The sequence below is a fragment of the Etheostoma spectabile genome, chromosome 8 (genome assembly GCF_008692095.1).
Source record: "Etheostoma spectabile isolate EspeVRDwgs_2016 chromosome 8, UIUC_Espe_1.0, whole genome shotgun sequence".
Lineage (NCBI taxonomy): Eukaryota > Metazoa > Chordata > Actinopteri > Perciformes > Percidae > Etheostoma > Etheostoma spectabile.
The window spans coordinates 13265177-13285918 of NC_045740.1; the positions used below are offsets into that span (position 1 = coordinate 13265177).

At 40.4% G+C, this 20742-nt stretch overlaps 1 protein-coding gene and 1 pseudogene across 1 annotated transcript in view; both read right to left on the bottom strand.

The window, feature by feature from the left end:
• The window catches only part of lingo1a (leucine rich repeat and Ig domain containing 1a), a 130439-nt gene that overhangs the window by 107988 nt on the left and 1709 nt on the right, over positions 1-20742 (bottom strand). The gene's annotated exons all lie outside the window — the stretch shown is intronic.
• On the bottom strand, positions 9659-11327 carry LOC116694794 (uncharacterized; annotated as a pseudogene).

Genomic DNA, 20742 nt, shown 5'->3' on the forward strand with positions numbered 1-20742 from the left:
GTGCCTTGCTCAACAGCACCTGGCAGCCCCCAAAAGGTGAACTGCCATCACTCCAGCTACCAATCAACACTCTGTACTTTGGTTCGTCCTGGGACTTGATTTGGCGACCCTCCGGTTCCCAAACCAATTCTCTACGGACTGAGCTACTGCCACCCCCAAACCACATCATTCCATTCCCCTGAGAGTCTAACCAACTCGGAGATTTGATTACGTCTGTGTGAGGCGTGTCAGTGCGTATATTGCGTATATGTTACTTCCCATCAAATACAGTCAGAAAACGCATAGGTGACTCACCCAAATGCTCTCTGCCTCATTGTAAACAGGGACTGCTTTGTTTAAAAGTTTAAGGTAACTACAAAGTGAAAGCTGCATGTTGCCCTGTGGCCCTGCTCGCTCTACATTATCCCTTAAACCCATCTTTTAGAAGGTACATGAAACAAAACTACAGACACAACTGCCATACACGGCAAATAATATAAACTTGTACTGTAACCAGACAGCCAAGCAATTATCAAGCCAAGTGTGACTCACACTGCCACAGCTGCTAAAGTGATGAAAGTCCAGAGGTTGTTGCTACAGTGCAGTACAGTGTTGCTAGTGCTCGTCAAATTACCCTCTAAGGGTCTTTCCCATCAGAAGAGTATTTATGTTACGTATTCATGATTAAAATATTTTAATTAATTTTGCTCCACAACAATCACATGAGGATGGCCATTTCAGTTGCAACTTCAGCCGCAGGCAACAGTAAAGCTTCCATTAATAATGCAATGCCAGAAAGAATTAGTTGCTGTTAAGTTCTACATTGACACTGGCCTACAACTTATAACAAACATGTATCACATTTCCAAAGTAATCATCCAGCAGTCAGTATTGTCATCAAGTAACGGGTTTGACAGAAAAAGATGCAGTGTCATTCATTCATTCCGCCATGCATGTGTGGCCACACGAATAATAGGCCTGTGCAGATTTCCTTAAATGTCTGTATTTAGACTGGCATTACCAACACACATGTACATGTTCAAGGCTTTCAATTACGTTTGCAGGCAATACAGACTGCATCTAACCTTATTTCCCCTTATGTTCATTTAATATCAAACAACAACACAAATTAGTGAGACCTCTTGAACTCTGGGCTTTGATTGATTATTAACCATCCATTCAGCACATTTTCTTATCCTTTCAAACTCATTAGCCTTTGGTCAAGGTATAGATCAAAATGTATCTGATATATGCACTCTGTGTAATGACTTATACGTTGCTGTCAGCAGCTACAGCATGAGGGGTGTACTTCACTGTAAACAAACCAAGAGTGCAGCCATGAATTCCAATGAGATCTTCTCAGCGACATCCTACACACCTAATAATAATTTAGCATGCACCCACTAACTCACCTGTATGCATATGATATCAAGGAGAAATACTGGAAAGTGTTTTTCACACTGGCAATACATCAATACTCAGATAGGGGTCACTGATAAGCCTTCACTGCTTACAACTATGAATCAATTCTACCTAGGCAGCACTAGTTCTGTTCCTAAATAGCTGCCTGCACTATCGGAGATGAGCATAGTAGAAATACATAAATAAGTAAGCAGCAAGCACTATGAAACCTGGTGCGGGTGCAGGGAGAGTGAAACCAAAGTATGCAGAGGCTGACTGTTGGTCATAGTGGTGGTGAACAGCAGCATCACTCATCACACACTCTGGAGTGAGCAGCAGGAGTAGTCTGCATCCCATTAGTCCAACACTCCTTTCCTGGTTGAGAAAACTAGTTTGTTGGCAAAATAAATACATTTAAAAAACATATTTGAACGAATTAACAGACAGACTTCATAGCTCTGTGAGTCTGTACTTAGGCAAGTAGAGTGTGAAGTTAAACACTTGCTAACATGCTCAGATGACAATATTAGCATGCTGTTACATAGCAGGTTTAATGTTTTGTTCACCATGATAGTTTAGCATGTTAGCATGCTTACATTTTTAAATTAGAATAAAGTACTTTTGAGGCAGGTGGGAATGTTGTTAGTTTTGCAAGTCAAGACTCAACGATGGAACTAGAAGAAAAGTCCGGGGGTCACCAAAATAACAAGGATTCATCATTTGGGACCATGGATACATGTGCTTAATTTCCTGGCAATCCAGCCCATAGTAGTTGAGACATTTCAATCAGTACCAAAGTTGGAGACCAAACTGCCACTGATCTATTGAACAGGGACACGTTTTTCTTGTTTACATCGTGGTGGTCACCACAAAATGAACAATGGCCGGTGGGACATGATTCACAGTCTCTGGTGGGACGCAACAATGGGGAAATGAACTGCCACACGTGGAAGACAGTGACAACAACAGGACACTCTGATTTTAACATTTTTAATAATTTTTGCTTAACTATTTTAAAATTTCAAACTGATGTTTTGATCCACAGTTGTACTCTCCTAACATTAAGTACATGTGGTCGACCGGGATGCAGCTGTTTGATGAGACAAACATTGCGTTCGTCAGACTGTCAGAACTACCCATTCTTTCCACACTTTTAGTGCTTATAAAATGGCTCCCTTCTAGCCAATGACAAGCATGCATCTGTGCCACCATCAATAAACACAGCTTTGGCTTGTGTTTTAAGCAGCTGTTAACAACTCCTGCAAAACTGGGACAGCAGGTAAATTGATATTGTAAACCATTTCCAGATCAAAGACAAAAAGAGATATTGAGAAACTGACAGGTACCACAGAACACAGATACATTTAGAGATACCGCAGAAGCACTAAGATCATGAGTTCGTTCATGCAGTCTCTGCTGTGCAAGATGACTGAAAACTTGGGCATGATGTCTGCCTTTAACATGCTGTGAAGATATTTTTGTATTTCTTTTGTTCCTAGTTGGTTAGGTGGATACAAATGTGTGATCTGATTGGAGAGGCGCAGCTGCAAGGGACTCACTGTGAATCTGTGTGTCCTGCCAGAAGAGACTTCACTCACTTACATTTTTAAATTCATGAGACACTAACGGAGTAATTATTCTCTGCCACACACCAGCAGAGCTTCATAGCTTTACCTAATTGCACATGTGAAGATCACCATCAACGTCTAAAAACATCCTAAACTCATCTCAAGTTTAGTCGGCGCTCACAGCTATTTTAGTCCCATTATGTATTACCAGGTAACAGATTGTTTAGTGCTACTTCAAGCTGCGAGCAGCAACAGCCATTTCAATCTTATGTCCCATCAACAAGTGCAAATTAACACAAAAGCAAAACAGCTTTCAGAGAAGATGTTGAGTCAAACCCATTTTCCAGATTGTTGTAGATTTTAATAACCTCAGTTAACATTAATTACATTTGAATGTCAACCAAAAATCTGAAAACTGTCAGACACATACTGTCTAAATGTAACCTAATATATAAGCCACACATGTCATATTTACAAAAATGTATTGCCAAGGCAAGTTATTTCTAGGCAGTATTTCTGAGCGTTGACGTTAGAAAACAAAAGAAACTAAAACCGGACAAACTCTGGCCCACAGTGAGTTTTCACGAGTAGAAGGGCACCCTGGAGCGCATTTTGTCATGTTTTCTCCATTTAAAGCCACCCTAAGGGGCACTTCATCTCGTTTTCTCTACCGGAAGGGCACCCTAGAGGGTACTTCATCGCTCACGTTTTCTCTATTTAAGGGTACCGGACAGGGAACTTTATCATGTTTTATCTGGCAGGGGGCATCCAAGCAAGCAGTCAGGCAGCTATTTTCAAACATGGGGGCACCAAGAGGGTGCACCGGCTTAAGAGCGGCCCTGACAGCCCTTACTGTTACTGTAATGATGTTTACATCCAAAAGCAGATGCAAACGTCAATTTAATTAAAAGCCTTGCTAAATAAATCCCACATAAATAAGTTACAGTAGATGACATATCTAATTAACTGTCTGTGAATCATGAATTATTTTAATTTTACTCAAAGATTTGTTCCTCCAAACTCTTACTGAACTAGTAAGATGACAGGATCCTTTGGGAACTATTTTTATATGGGATGCAAGTATCACTAAGCAATTGGCAACCCATAGAGCAACCTTCAAAACGTTTTTCAAACCTAGTAAAGCTTTGTTTTGTTAAACAATACGCAAAAAAAGGGGACTGATGTGCTAAACTGGTTCCCCATTCTAGAGGATGGTCCATCTGTTGGCAGCACCAATAAAATGATGCCATTTTTATGATTTGTGCCTGGAAATTGGGCTGCTGCAGCTGCAAAACTGAAGCTGGATACAGCGAGGGAAAGCAGTGTTAATACGAATGTAGAGTGTTGACAAAGTTCAATGTGGAAGGATAGCACTTTATTGAATCCCATGGGGACATCTGGTCATGTGCAACTTCAACACAACATTTTAGCTTAATAGAGTTGAGTATCTATAACAAATGAGGTAAATTCGTAATAACACACATACACTGCAACCTTGAAATTACCTAGACATTAGAGACATTAGAGATAACTGTATAGGAAAACGCAAATGGCCGAGTCAGTTGGACTGAACATTAAACGGAATTTACCCTGCCAGCTCCCTCATACAAAGTCTGTGTAGTGTCTGACTGAGCCCATTACTTAGTATCATATTACCATCATATTTATTCTGCAGGTATTGATTATTTCACTCCCCTCCTTCAATTAAAGCTAAAGCATGGAAATCACTAAATTCAGGGTATTGGGAATCCAACTGACAGAGACAAATCTGTACTCTAATTTATAATATTGATGGAAAAATATATAGATAGAAAAATTTATTTAGAAAATTATAATATAAGGAGACCAATATAAAAAAGTACATGTGGTTTAAAGGAATTACATTTTTTTTTATCAAGGAGGGCATTGTGAGTGTGTGTGTGTGTGTTGCCAGCTCTCTATCTTATCAGAAACTCCAGATGGAAGTACAATATACATACGGGAAGATGACAGCGTATGAAGCATGCTTGTGTTAGTATCTTTTGACCTTAATGCAGTGATAACCAGACTTTATTTATAGACAGAAGTAGCTACTGTACATAAAGATCAAAGTATTCAGATGTATGCATCAATTTCATGCACACATCAGATTGATATATTCTTGGAAAAAAGAAAGATGTAGCCATCCAGGAGAGATAATTTACCTCTGCTTCAACATAACAGCTGTCAGAAAGAATCACATACCACCTTAGAGTTAAGATGCAAGACATGTGCAAAGGATCCAGTATAGGAGAAATATGCGGAGATAATGATTCCTTGAAAGGTTCAAATTTAAAGATGCCTTTATTGTCATTCACAGAGAAAGGAATCTGCATTTAACCTGATTCTATAGCTTACACAGGGGCAGTGGGCGGCCGCAGGCTTCTAGGGACCGACTTCAGCCTTTGTGCTCGCTCCTAAGAGCACCTACACGAGGATAGCGGAGACAGATAACCATATTTTTCAAATATAGACCTATATATTTGGCTTTGCCATCCTGTAATATGTGCATCATTGTTTTAAGTTTCTAGGAATCACAATTAGTATCTAATTACTATTAAAGCTGTTCTTTATTGTACCAACTAAAATAAGACCCAAGGTCATTCTCTGGCATCATTTAGGAATGTTTTTTATGCCTTGTGTATTTGTACTTGTTTATTATTCATATCATTTATATTAAAGCCATGGAACAAAAGACAGTGTGCTCAGTGGAAATGTGTGACAAAGATGAATGTATGAGCTTGGCCTAGAAGAAGTCATGAGGTAGCAGGAACTGGCAACACAGAAAAAAAATTATACTTAGCAGGAATCTCTGGAAATGCGTTTCCAACTAGTCTCTGGCTGCAACCTGAAAACAGCCTTGTATTGTAGTGCATATAACCATTTAAAGAATCTGAGATAATCCCTTTTATAGACTGTTGTAGATAACTGCAGAAGTCATTTTAAACAAAGTCAAGAAGCACCTAAGTCAATGTAGATTGGGCATGAAAGATCTATTATCCACACTGAAGCATTTTTCTACACTATTTTCATGCCAAACACTTCAAGGTAACAGCCAAAATCATATAAACACTGCAGCTTCACCACTTTTTAAAGTGACACAAGCTGCCACATCAAGAAAAAAAATTGGACTACTCCTTTTTCCTGTTCTTCTGTCTAAACCTTAAAGGTTTGGTCCACTGTCTGCTCATGTTGTAACAATTTTTCCAGAAGTAAAAAAATGTAACGTTTGAAACGTTGTAAAATGGCAAATGGTGGACACATTTGATACAGGGATATATGTAGGCCTTCCAACAGCTGACCCACCATGTACATTTAATTAGTTTGATTAGGTATAAATGACTCAATTACTTAATACAGGTTTTTAACAAACTTATACATCTCAAAAGAGGGCTTTTAACATTGCAACATTGCCGAAGGAGCACATAGCATTGCTCTCCAGAGAAAATAAAAAAGAAGAAAAGGAAAAGAAAAACAATCAGTGGAAAAAAACAATTCCACATTTACAAGCCTTACCCCAAACAATTTAAAGAACATCCCCCTACACCTTCACGTCAGTAGTTTTCATTTTTCCTGCACCTGCCAGTAGGTGGGAGCTGCACACGATCACTTTTTTGGATTTTCTAACAATTTTACTACACATTATGTCTTGCCAAAAGAATCACTTTGAAAAGTGAAAGTACAGTACGAATTTACTGAAGCAAGACACTCTTCAAAAGTAGCTTCAAGTCTTCAAGCTTCAAGGCTTGGATTGCCATTGACACCTTAGTTGAAGTATTCACCTCAATTACTGTAAGACACTTTGGATAAAAGTGACCAAACAAAATGGATCATTTCATTCATGTTTTATGATACTGTTGTAATTATAAAAGGTTACACTTAGTCTTTGTTTCACACTCTCCCACACATGCACACACACACACACCAATCCATGGCTGAGACTTCCTATACAGTGAGTCGGATTAGGAGCAAAGAGAGGGCACTTCGATTACAGCAGTAAAATGACCCGCTTCACACATAGTTCACCTCATTTTGGTTGCAAATTAAATGTCGGCGTTGGTTTAGAGAGCTCAGAAGGTAGCCTTACAGAATACCAATATGCTGTGGACATTCCTCTACATCAATTTTGTACCCCTATAGGGTTGTTTAATGAAATCAATTTAACAGTGGTTTGCTTTTTATATATATATATACACACTTCAATCAAGCACAGTGTGTTCATAAAGAAATGACACTAGGAGAGTTGGAAAATATTTGAATGTTCATAGTGGGAATGCATAAAGCCATTTCATCAGCCTCAATTAGACTGCACCCTCAATCATATTACCAATACATTATCATCATCATTAGTGGCTTGACCTCCAGTGTAATCACAGCACGCCGTATGCCATTTAGACAAAATGGTGGCTACTTCTTTCCAAAGAAGATTACAGTGGGGGTGAGTGTGTTGTTTTAATCAACAGGTAGACTCTGGAAGATTAAAGTCCCTAAAGGTGAAAGTGTAACTATGGAAGTAGTATGCTTTTCTCAGTGAACAGTACAATACCACAATCATCAAAACACTCCACTGAGGTATTACCCTTCCTCATTAAAGCCCATCACCTGTGTACTTTTTAAATTCTTCTAAGATCCATAATGCTTTCCTAAACCGCAAGAAGCTCTGCTTGGTATAATACTTTCTCAAACCCCTTCACAGACAGATCACAAGCTCTGCAGTGCCACTTAGCCCTCTGCTCTGAGGGTCTTTTCCAATTTGGCTTAAGTGTGGGAAGCTTACCTGAGCCTGGCCCACTTTGGGTTGTTATAGCTAAAGACTGTAACTACAGGGAGCCTTCTCCTGCCTGTACCTCTTCCATCATAATCTTCTTTCTCAACTTCTGACAGTCTTTACTCCCTGCTGGAGCAAGTGATGCGTGGCAACAGAGCAATGTAATGCTATGTAGATCACTTGTCCCAGGTGGTGATGACACTCATACACAAACACATGCTACCAACTTGTGCTATTAATCACAACCACACATGCCTTTAGTATATGCATAAGTAGGCAGAGAATACTTCATTACAAATAAAGCTGTGCATTACCTAGATATAAAAAGGAAATTTCCAAAGAACCGTTTGCATTTACAATTTACAAGTATAGGAGGAAATCATAAATGATAGAAGAAGTCAATACATAGACATATATGTATTGCATGTAAACAAGATTTTTGATGAAATAGCCTACTTTAAGTTGTTGCTCACCAACTACAAAATGCATGCACATAGCCTTTTAGGTTAGTGAGTACCAACTACAGACTGCATAAACTATCAGGCAAATCTCTCCAGAGCCACCACCAAAGGAAGAAAAAATAATCAGTTGTGAAATCTCAGCCAGAGATGAGGATATGACAGAATTGTCTAGACTGTCTGTCACCAAATGTCTGTTGCAGTCTTCCATAAGATGTCTGGTATGAAAAATATTATCAAATGAATAAGGTATTACTGATGTATACTACTGAAACATCTCCAAAGCCTGAGTATCATACAATTAAAGCCCAAATTGCTGAAAAAGACAGAGACAGATGAGCATGATCCTCACGAGGTGAGGATTGAAAACCTGAAAAAAGTGTTTTTATTTCACCACAGGTATTTAGCCTTATAGCTCAGGTTACTGCTCTGCGATGCTGTGAAATTACATAGCATCTACTAAGTCTATGTACTAATGACATTGATGAAGTAGGAAGTTGCCCAGACCCAATACGTGCAACTATTAGGACAGTGAGGGAGATGTTAAACATGCACTTCTTTGCAATCACATGGTTGTTACATACATCTTGTAATGCACTTTGGACACATCATCAGTGATAGTACCTGTGGTTTCGGTTCTTTTAATTTCAGACCCCTCACCCTGGCGACCCGACGGGGAGGGATCAGTTCCTGGCCTGTCCAAGAAGCGTTAGCCCACTGTTTGTCCCTCCTATTCCACAGCCATTGTGAGGCTTTCTCTGCAGCCTCTGAAGCTGTACTGATGGCTCTACTCCTGCCTCTGTGATTCTCAGGAGGCTGTAGGCCTTGCAGAGTGACCTTTCCACAAAGGCCATTCCCCCAACCTCAATGGTCAAGCACTGTGCACGCCACCCCCGTCTCTGACACTCACCTACCAGCTCTGCATATTTCTCCATCTTCCTTTTCTGGCTTCCTCCATCCTCCCCTCTCAGGGCACTGTTAGCTCCAACAAGATAACCTGCTTGGATGTTACTAAGAATAGAACCATGTTGGGTCTAAGGCTGGTCTACACAATGTCTCAGGGTAATCTGAGTTGCTTGCACAGGTCCACCCTTAGCTGCCAGTCATTTGCTGTTCCTACCAGGCCTGACCTGGTGTTCTCCTGCTCTTAAGAATGAAATATTGCATCTTTGTGGTTGTAAACGCTTGCTCTGGCCGATGGCAGTGCAAGCCTCACGAGTGGCGCAAGGTACATGCTTGAGTCTCAACCTTGCCCCAAAAAAAGATATTAGATGGACTGAGCAGGGTGTCATAGACAAACTGAATGATACATTTTATGTGATAGGGCTCAGTCCTCCATGCTATCTTCCCATCTGATCCATGTGCCCTGTTTCCTCAGTCTCACCATCTGACTTGTTGGCTGCTCCTCAACCCCAGCCATCACATCTTTTTGGACCAGGTCCCATCATTCCTTGCACTTCAGTTTGTCATAAGGGGTTGTTAGAGTGCTTCCCAGTCCTGCACGGCAGAATCCATGAGTTACCGGTGACCCAGCCATGCTTCTGCCTGGTCCACTGCCTCACGTGCCATTGTTCATGTGTTGCCCTCATGAAAGAAGCATCATTTAGAGAACAGTCAGAGGTTTTTCCTTCTTCTCTGTGACTGATGGGATTTGGGTACTTCCTAGAGAGATGTGGAACCGGTCTGTTACCTTCCCTCTCCTCAGTACCAGGCACCTGGATTTTTCTGGCTGGAAACGCATTCTAGCCCAGGTGGTTAACCTCTCTAAGCCCTGGAGGATCCATCTGCATCCCGGGACTGCCAAAATTGTTACTGTCAGATTGTCCATGAAAGCCCTGATGGAGGGCTGACGGATTCCGGATTTGGTTTTGGGGCCTTTGTATTCTGGCTCATCAGATTTGACTAGCATGTTTGTCCATCCATCCATCCATCCATCTTTGACCGCTTATCCGGTATCGGGTCGCAGGGGCAGCATCTCCAGTAGGGGACCCCAAACTTCCCTTTCCCGAGCCACATCAACCATGTTTGTGACCAGGGAAAAGAGAATTACTGAAACAGTGCATCCAATGATGATCCCCTTTTCCAGATGATGCCGCTCCAATTTAATCTTGCCGGAAGTGAACCTCAGATTGAAACTGAGACTATTTAAATAACTGAGAAATTGAAATATTATAACAAAGTTTTTATAATAATCCATGATGCGGGTCTTGATAATGCTCAGACTGTATGACTCCCCAATGCCACCTTCACTAGCTTGTGAGGTATGGAGCCATACGCATTGGCTAAGTCCAGCCACAGTACAGCCAGGTTTCCTTGTGTCACCCCTCCACTGTGTTAAAGTCCCCAGGGAACCCCTGGGATCCCTCCCTTTTGCACAGAGAGGTCAATGTACTGTTTTTTAAGAGGTAGTCTGACAGCCATTGGTAACGGATACTGAAGAATAGCTTCCCCTCAACGTTTAGCAGCGAGATGTTCTTAAACTGCTTGATGGGGGTTGACTTCTTCCTTTGGAACCCACACCCCTTCTCCAGATCTCCATTGTTGGGCAACTTTACCCCTCCTCCGGATAACCCTCAGGATCTTCTAGAGATAATGCAAGAGCTTTGGGCACCTCTTGAACACCAGATATGACACACCATTGGGTCCTGGTGCTGAGCTGGTTCTGGCGGCCTTGACAAGAGTTTGGATTTCTTAAAAGGTATTAAAGTCAGTGGTTGGTGAAGGTGGATTGATGAGGTGTCTACATTTGCCAAGGTCCTTTTCTCGGGCTGCATTGCGCTAGGTGTCATGCAGATAGGTGTCTATCCCCTCTTTTGAGTAAGTGAGGTGGCCACTGCGCTTCCGGCCTAGCAGCTGTTTGGTAAACCCAAAAGGTCAGCAGCAGCTTCAACGTCCGCAGCTTCTTACTGAGGATGCCCTGGAGCTGTGCTCCTCCTGAGTTTCACTAAGGTCCTCAGGAGTGTGGAGGTTCTGGCCACTTGAGGGTGTTTTCTGGCATAGTTCCTCCTGCGTCACAACGAGGCAATTCCTTGAGCACTGCTCTGGCTGCACTTTCACCAAACATCCCATCTTGGTATGGTGGATCTTCAGACCACCTGGGTTTTTGCATGGTCTGTTGCCTGGATGACTGTCCATTCGGGGTGCTCATTCTCCCCCCGCTCTTGGGCTCCCCTGGGGGTATTTTTCTCTGGAACTCTTTGTACCTGCAGTTAGGTTCTTCATCATTGGGTCAGATTGCTGGCCCTTCCCGCCCCGGTTGCCATCTCACTGTGCTGTCTCTCCAGCTGTCTTCAATCTGTTTGTGGTCGTCAACCAGCCCTTTCCTGGCAGTCACTGGCCTAACCAGAATAACATTGTTGTTACGTACATCTTATGATGCACTTTTGGACACATCATCAGTGATGGTACACTCTCCTGAAGTGAAATCTGACCAAGCACATAGAGTGAAACCACATGTGTGGGAGGGTGCACCCAACTGAAACCTTTCAAAAACCATGTTGGTACCTGGTAATGGAAAAACAAGAAACCACTTTTAAAAACGAATTGAGAGACCAACCACAGTAGAAACATGTGCCTTGAGTTGTTCAATTGACAGTAACAATTCCTACAACTGACTTGCATTTAAAACATCACATAAACACATTACAGGGAGTTAAACCTGATTTCTAGAGTGTGACATGATGTGATATATTCCTTTAGTCAGCAACATAGCCAATAATAGTTGGCCTTAATGATTTACCATACAACATACTAGATGGACTGAACATACAGGAAGCCTAATTTGCAGACAGCAGATATAACTAGGTTGCCCAAACTTTTTTGGCCAGTCCAACGTCCCAGAATTTAGGTGCCAACATTCTCACAACCTCAATAATCAGAGACGTTTTATGTCATCATAACAATTTGAGTAAGGTATATTCTTAAATTCTATGTTCATTTGAAAGGGAGAGATCACAAGCAACATTTTATAAAAGCTGTTATGATACCTGTCTCTTAATCAGTAAAACAGTCAGTCTCAAATTGCTGTGGACATTGTCTGCATATTAAGTGATTCCACATCCCCAAATCCAATGTTGATGAACTAGCTGCACTACAAAACACAAAATGCATTGGATGTACAATGTATTCTGAATGAGTTTTGTGTGTAATTTCTGGAAGAACATTTTAACATATTTATAGTCCCGGTGTTCACTGGCCTGCTCCAGTACAATTGAATGCAAAAAGGATAATAAATTTAGCTGAATAATCAACAGGATTCAGCAAATGAAGCAATTGAAAGGCACAAGCCCAAAGCTCCTGTTTTTTACACTTAAAAAGTGCCCTCTTAGAATGTGCACATTAGCATTAATTATTTGTGTTTATTTATTTGAACCTGGACAGTATTTGCCATGGAAAAAAGGCAAAAATAATTTCAGATGGATACAATGCAAGGCACTGACTAAAACACTAATGATGACAGAGACCTGTTAAGGAAAAGACTAGGGCAGAAAAACCCTGAAATCAGTTCTAATGCACATACAGTAACAGTTATTCAGGTGAGCTATTGGCCAAATGGCATGTGTTACATCTGCTGCATTTGCAATTTTTTGCTGACTATTAAAGTTATGTTGTGGATATTGAAGGTCATTTTAAAACCATCCGGATCAACCATTTCTTCCGTTTCAATGAACTCAGGGATGCTTTATTCATTTTTTTGTGTCAGGAAAAACATCTCAGAGATATTACCTAGTTTTATAATGAAATGTTTGCAGATGAGCTTTATGCTTGTTGGAGTATATGAGGATTAGGCCTTGTTTTCTATCTCTTTTTACATTGGGTACAATACAATAAGCCCAGCTGCTCACTAACAAGCTAATACATGTGCTAATTTGACTGTGAAAGTGAAAACACACATCTACCCTGTTACATACAACAATCATCATAGAATAAAAATCATAAAAGCCATCCAATAAACCATGTAATTTCCTTTGGCTCTTGTTGGACTGTGCTGAATAAGTGATGCTGATTCAGATTTTCCACATCTCATTGTATAACTATTGCCAATTTTGATGGTGCCCTGGCCTTGACATGTAATATCAGTTAAAAAAGTAAAGTTAGACATGTATTGTCTATATATTATATAGATGCGAGTAGCCTCCTTTTACCCCTGCTGTATAGATACAAAAATAGAGCTCTGGGTGCGTCATGCATGATAATTAAAAATATTGGCAGCTTGCTTGAGCCTGTGTTTTCACTCATAAATGACGCTGATCATAGTGGAGACTTCAGTACAGTCAGGACTGGGAAGGGATCCAGGAGCGATGTTCGTGAAAGAGGCACCTCTCACCCAGCTGTGCTTATGTAATAGACTATCTCTTTTGAGCCTGAAATTATTCTAAAACAAATAAATACTATTTCCATGGTTTAATTATATCTTGTTTTAACATGTTCCCAAGCAAGCTGCGAGTGTTACAGCTTTTGAAATATTAGTCACAAAGCAGGATTTGTGATGAGCGGGTGTTCCAGGGCTTCAGATTAACACACACACACAAGAGGCCAAGGGAGAGGTCTCAACTAAATGTATTATTATTTTTAATTTACCTCCAACTGTGAGCTTGTGTGTTTTGTGTTTGGATGGAGGGGGTTGGGCCAATTTCAAGATTGAAAAGTGATGTCAACCAGCCAAAAATCCAATATTTTATTAATACCCATTTGTAAGTCTTTACCATGCTGACTCACTGACATTTACCATTTTCAAAGGCTGTGCACACATGAATCCTGCATACAGATGGTCTCAGTTTTCTTCACACAGAGGTCCACAATAGTCTAAAATAGATAACCTGTGGCGACTGTGAAAAACGTCCTCAACCACATATTGATACATGATCAAGTGGCACATTGTATTGCCTAGCAAGTGTAAAAATCCCCGGCATTCATAGATCGTGCAACAACAGATCTAAGAAATTGTCTCTCACGTTTTGTCCCACGCTATTTGACTACTTCAAATTCATGGTGTGCTATGTCAACCATCACAGTGGCTAGTATTGTACAAAGCTTTTTCAGTCATGCTTTGGGTGTTTTATCTTGTCTCATAGTGGTAGTCTGTTTTCCTTTCTTAATTTTTCAGCCTGGTTTTCTGTCTTGCCTTTATTTTTGGTCTTGTTTTGTATATTTTCTGTTTCATCCATTTCATCATCATTCATTTCATTGCGTGTTTTGTTTCGTGTCTTAGTCTTTGGTCACTCTCTTGTTGTAGTTTCTGTCTTGTGGTCTCTTGTGAGTGCCTGTATGTTCTGTTTGCTGTTTTAGTTAGTCTGGTTTTCTGTTCTGTCTTGCCTTTAGTTTTACTTCCGGTGTCTTCCCGCTCTTGTGATTACCTGATGTCTCCCACCTTTTCCCCAGCCCTTGTGTCACCTGCCTCTTGTTTTTTCATTATCCAGTGTATTTAGTCTTTGTGTTCCCCTTATCTTTTGTCAGATTGTTTGTTTTTGTGCTCATGTTCAGCGTTGTATCTTCCCTGTGGCCTCCCTCGTTATTGGACTCCTTGTGTTGTTTTCTTTGTTTTTGCATTTTTGCCTAGTGGTATGTACCCTGTTTTTCTTTGTTAATAAATCCTCGCGGCAAACTTTCCCCTGTCTGCCTGCCATTGTCTCTGCATTTGGGTCCTCAATTCCCTACAATCGTATCACTTTCAGTGTAAAATGTGCAACAGATCATATGTCTGCTGTTTTTAGAGACCCAGAGAAAAATATAGACTGACTATAAATATTAAGCTGCCCTTCTATAAATATTTGGCTGCAACGTTACATGTTGAAGCTAGCAGCTAAAAAAAACCCACACGCAACCTCTTCACACACATCCGGTGCAGGAAGAAACCAGGAGCATTTGGATGAACATTCAGGATTTCATACTGACCTCCCCCTCGAAGTCAGTAGGCGGCTTGCTATCGTGTGCCAGCAATCAAAGAGACTATTGATTTCAACCCAAAAGTATTGTTTGTCCTTTCATTCGGCTGTCAGTAATGGACTGGCACTAACAATTTCGACAAAATATATATAATAGGTGGAACCAAATGCCAAAGACTTTGTAATTTGAGATTGAAGGGTTATTTGACACATTAAGGCCTACTCCTTGGGATTCTGAGTTGTATCAGAATTATATACATTTTATGTTGTAAATTTTATTTTAGCTGTACACAATTCAGGGTTTCCTTTCAGGTGTGTCATTTCTCAGTGCATACCTCCTGTACATCACTCCTTCCTCAGTAGCACTTTCAGTTGGAATCAGTTTCACTTGGCTGTAGTTTAGTGCCAAAAAAATGTTGCGGAAGGAAGAAAGCTGATGCTTCCTTTCCCAGCATGGGTCTGATGAACACAAGCAGTGTGCCTCCATTTTGGAGGTGTAAAAAAACAGTACAGAAAGTATGGATGTAGATTATTTACATGCATCAGAGTGCATTTGCAAGACATGCTCTCCACATTATGATCAGTAAAACCAACACTGTGTGGTGTCACAGTAATTACAGTAGGCAGATCATTTTTTAAACGGAGGCCTGGCTCCATTGAGCGGGGATTAAATTAGATTATGCAGAATTACCTGTAGATTAGACTTACTCATAATGCCACATCTGAAAAACAAAGCGTCCTTGTCCACATTGTATTTCTCGGATTGTCCAATACAAATCAAAAGCTTACATATTGTGAGGAGCATTTTCTTTTGCCTGTATACGCTTTTCCAGCAAACTGACAAGTACATTGTACATCCACAAAAAGTGTGACTTTTGGTCCATGTATAGGATCATATCAAGCATCATAAAACAAAACGTCTGGAATAGTGAATTTGTTTACCTACATCAGTAATAAAATGTAATGTCTTACTATATAAATAATTCAGGACCCATATTGGCCAATCAGTGCTTAATATGTCCCCTTCTAACTATAGCACTTCTCTTTGGCCAGTAGTAGTTCTGAAAATGCTGCAGTGCAGTGGCTAAAGCCTGCGTTTCCATAAAATTCCCTCTAATCTAACCAGTGGTGTCAGAGTTTTTGCACATGTCACATGGATAACCCAACTGACAATCTAGTAGCAGTCTAGCCACTGCTTTATTTCATTTATGAATGAATAGAAACAAATAAATGCAGATTTATAAGCATTTGCCCTCTTTCATCTTGAGGAAGAAGAACAAAAGTCTGAATAACATTTGCTCTTTGAAAGAATTTCTATTGAGGTATGCATGAAAGTACGAGAGGCAATTGAAAACTAGGGCGTACAAAAGAGGCATTTGATATGATTATAAAACAACAGAACGCACAAAAAAGGTTAGTGATGGTTCAATCCTTTCTTGACACAGTAACATGAGAATCAGTACTTTGTTGGCCTAGCATCCACATACAGAAGATAAAAGCAGTTCTTGAATTATTCATACCATTTCCAATTCATACCATTTAGATCCCCTCAGACGGCCGGAGAAAACAAGGTAGGGGAAGTGAACAAATATTGCTCTCTCATCTTACATGAACAACTGCTGAGTAATGTCCTTGACCCCCAACTGCTGCAGAATACAGCTGCATTTGATAAATAAAATCCCAAATACAAGTGCATGTGAATGTATGAGTGTGGAGCAGGGCATTAAAATGTATAGATTTAATAACTAAGCATCAACTCATGTTTTTATTTGTTTGATAAAATATTTTTTTTTGTGATGTGGAAGAAAATGTCTCCTATTTATGCACTCCTGTCTACTTCAACTTCAACTCCACACCTTTTCCAACTGCTAGAACGTTCCAAGACCCTCTCTTCCGTTTTCACCATAGAGTGTAAAAATACAACACATTCTCACTCCCAGCACGTCAAAAAGCGACGCTTGGTCAGGTGCCTTTGGCATTTGTTACTGACCCAAAAAGTCTCCTTTGGGGTCTGAGTCAGAAGCAGTGGGGCTAACTAACTAATTTGCACTTGGTTGGGGCTCTTGGCGTCACTATTTGATGTTGGGTCGGAACGAAATTGGTGTTATTTAAAAAATGTACGTTTAACTGACATGCAACACTAAAACAGCACAGTTAGGTTTAGGAAAAGATTGTGGGAGGACTTACAAAATGGGGCTTTAGGCTACACACCAACCTGTAAATCACAAGTGAGGCTTAGTAATGCTAACCAAGTCAATGTGTACATAAAAAAGCTGTAAACTTGTTTTTTGGGGTGTTGTCCGTGTTTTCATCTTCACTTTGACACACTCAGTGTGTGTTTTCATTTCATCCCATTGATAGAATGTTTTGGTCACCTACAAATGTCTTCTGCAAACCTGCAGAACTTGGTTCTGCAAACCAAGCTAACTAGCAACAGCTAGCGTTAGCTGGTAATTTAAAGGACAGTTTGCCAAGTTTCTGTGGACTACCATACATGAAAATGAATGGCACTAATAACCGGAAGGTCTGCCAATTAATTTGAAATCCCCACTGGATGACTTGCTTTAGAAGGGTTTAAAATTGGCAACTTTCTCTCTTTAGCGATTAGCTTAGCGCAGCGCCATTGCAACCATAAACAACACTGGCTTGGCAGCGTCATCCTCCCTAGCTCCACCCTCTGGTCCAAATATTGTCACATCCGGTTAAAAAATAATAATTTTCAATTTTCTCGCTGAATCCTTTTATTGGCAACCAAACAGAGGAATGTCTGCACCACATATGCATATGACATAAACCTGACGCCATAGCTATTATGCAGGGGTGTATTAAATATTGTTAAATTGAATTTGCTTTTAACCATCTTAAAGAGAGTTATTTTGTTTTAATTTTAGGGATGAAACCTTGTTTGTAAAGTGTTTTGGCTGGGTATTAGTAAAAGCATCAAAACTGCTCTGAAAATATATTTTCACATTTGCTATGTGTTAAATTGTGTCTAGGAATAGACTACTGTGGAATGAGTAGCTCATATCCACAAAACTTTACAATGCTAGCCAACCACTATGGACACCATTAGCTGTGAATTGCTGTGACAAATTTGCCAACTTCATTTCATGCATCATGGTAAATCATGAAATCACATTCGTAATAACCATCATTCGCTATAACGGCCGGAGAATAATTGCCTCGGAGGATGAGAAAAAATGAGTTGTTAACTTCTCATTTGGCGATGGCCGGTGTCAGTGGTTACTTGCTGTGGGTGGAGGAGCATTCATGGGCACTGTGAGTCATTCTCAGATACAAGTCACCCACTGCACGGCAAGCTTTTACTGCAGCCAAGTAGGGTAAAAATGACTCCTGCTGGCCACAGTTAGATACATTGTGTGTGGGTGTGTGTATGTGTGTCTGTCTGTCTGTCTGTCTGTCTGTTTGTTGATCTGTTTAATTGACAAATAAACCTATCAATTAGCAGAACACCTCTGGTTCAAAATATGGGGGATCAGCTCTAGATTTAAAAGTGATGTGTGTGGAATATCTTCTTGATTCCATCTTTGATTCTGACTAAAATCCTCATGAAAGCTTTACTCAATAAGATCAGATACAGGTTGTTTAGGCCTATTCAAAACCCTTAAATCCAAACTGGTATTGCATTTTCAGCTTGGCTGTAGAGCCCCGAACAAGACTCTTTATTTCCATCCCGCTCCCGGTGGATTTCTGACCATTACCGCCCTCTCCCGCAGCGTGTATGTTCTCAGGGACGTGCACAGACATTTGGAGGGGCCATTGCTCTAATCTGGAAAAGTATTAGCCTTCAAAGATGGAGATGTAATTTGATGTAACTTTAGTAATGATTTTCATACTATTGTATCAATGCAGCCACAACAGGAAAAGAAAAAAAAAAAAAAAAAGAGAAAAATGTATTTAGGCTCTTTTACCAGAGGGGCAATTAAGCTTATCAGGTCTAACAGACAGTTGCCCGGGCAACATAGCCCATACTTGTGCATGTCCCTTTATGTTCTGTTGCCACTCGTTCCCGCAGCTTGTGTGTTGGGTCCCGCACCGCAAACTTGAGCTTGATGATGATGATGATGATTGATTGATTGGCCTTTGATTTTGAGTCTTCTCACCTCTTACAGTGAAATTAGTTATTATACTGTGTAGTATTCATAAATATCAAAGTGACATTGTATTCATTTATTTATTTCATTTATTTTAGAATGTGTTGTTGGCTATGGTTTGCTTTGCTCAGATTGTTTAATTTGGTTTTGTTTCCCTGTTTTTTAACACGCTCTAACAGATTTCATGTTAAAGTCCCTGTTGATTGGGTCCCTCCAATATTTGTGTTGGGTCCTGCGGGATCCTAATCCCAATGCAGTCCTCCACTTGGCTGTAGAAACTAATACCTATCTGACACAGTAATAAGACAAAGCCATTGCATTAAATCCAATCTGCTGGAATATACTGTATGTCTCACAATTACCATTGCAAATGTACCAAAAGCTCTGCAATACAAACATGAACCACTGTGGCTGCACCTGTATTTCAATATGCAACAGAGCATCAGCCGACTCTGCCTAAGTGCTGGAAAGGAAGTATTAATGAATTAGAACGAGAAGGTCTACTCAAGGTGGGGTAATTTGATTTATCTTTTATTATCGTTCCGTCCTCCGGTGTTATCATGGTTTTCTTCTCTGAAATGGGAAATGTGATAAATATTGATGTCTTTTACAGGAAATGCAGCCAGGCTTGTGTGAGAAGCAGGCCGTGGCCTATCTATCACATTTTCCTTCTGAGAGCATGAAGGTGTCTGTAAACTAGAGCCTGGCCGATATAGCGGCCGATATTTGGCATTTCCGGATCTATTGGTTCCTCCACTTATAAAGGTCGATTACATTTTTTTTTTTTAATAAATCTTTTTTTTTTATATTCATTCATCATGTAACGCGTTTCTTTTTAAATGTCGGATTTTTAAATAATCAAATATTCGTGCTGTTATCGGCCTTAAAAATCCTTTATCGGTCAGAATCTACTGTAAACTGACCCCCTACCAAAAGCCTGAACCTCAGGAGAGGTTTGTCTGCCTAAAAGCTCTTTATGAGGCTTGTGAGCAAAACACATTCTCCTTCTCTGTCCCTTTTGTCCTCTTGTCTCTGTCTTCCTGTCAATCTTTGCATCGGGACATCCTCTCTTCTTTGCTATCTAACAACTTCAACCTTTACTAGCATCCCTTTCCTATTCTCGTCATTGCTTTTTAGTACCAGTTCTAGCCCCCCTCCCCTCCCCCCCCCCAACTCCGACCCCCCTCTCTTCTATTCCAACATCTATCACCTTCTCCCCTGTAACAATCTCTCTTTACTCTCTTCCCTGAGTTCATAGAGGCAAGAGAGAGAGAGATGAGCAGAGAATTAATAACAAGACAGCAGTAAAGATAAAAGGAAAGAAGCTCATACAGCATGCAGAGGGGACCAAAATAGCAACATCAACTTTACTTCACGCTTCCAACTGACAAATTGAAAAAAGTGGCTTTTTCATCTATATGTGACTAGCATACAGTGGCTTGCATAAGTTTACACGGGCATGGCGTTATTTCAGTTGGCTTAATAAATGGTTTGATTTGCATTGAGCAATGTTCTTATGGAAAGTTCCCCATGCCTATCTCTATGTATGGT